The sequence below is a fragment of the Eurypyga helias genome, unplaced genomic scaffold, assembly GCF_000690775.1.
Source record: "Eurypyga helias isolate BGI_N326 unplaced genomic scaffold, ASM69077v1 scaffold27087, whole genome shotgun sequence".
NCBI classification, from domain to species: Eukaryota; Metazoa; Chordata; class Aves; order Eurypygiformes; family Eurypygidae; genus Eurypyga; species Eurypyga helias.
Genome location: NW_010261483.1, coordinates 3,433 through 3,845, shown reverse-complemented (window position 1 = coordinate 3,845; position 413 = coordinate 3,433). Strand labels below are relative to the sequence as shown.

Below are 413 nucleotides of genomic sequence, written 5' to 3'. Positions count from 1 at the left end.
CCCCAGCCAGTGCCGCGGCTGCTGCATCCTGCTCTGGGGAGAATGCCGGGCTGGGATGAGGTGGGATGGGATGGAGCGGAGTGGGGTTAGGTGGGATGGAATGGGATGTGCCCCCTCGCAGCACAGCACAGGACCTGCTGGCCAGGGAAGCTGAGGCACACAGCCAAAGCTGGCGAATGAGCCCCCTTGGCCCCTGTGGCATTTTTGGGGAGGGCTGCTGGGCACAGCCCAGCCGCGTGCAGGAGGGGCCAGCGGCTTGAGCCCAGCGCGTGGCACTGGAGCCAGAGCAGCCTTTACAAGCCCGTTACGGGCTGATAAAACCCGAGGGCTGCACGGGCGGTGTTTGCCGTAGGAAGCCCTGAGCAAACAGGGGAGGTTTATCAGGAGACGGTCCCCGCCGGTCGTCCGCCCTG

The 413-nt window shown here is 66.1% G+C and overlaps 1 protein-coding gene across 1 annotated transcript in view; it reads left to right on the top strand.

The window, feature by feature from the left end:
- AQP8 (aquaporin 8) overlaps window positions 1-413 on the top strand; it is a gene marked incomplete at both ends in the record, with an annotated part of 5,444 nt that overhangs the window by 4,332 nt on the left and 699 nt on the right. The gene's annotated exons all lie outside the window — the stretch shown is intronic.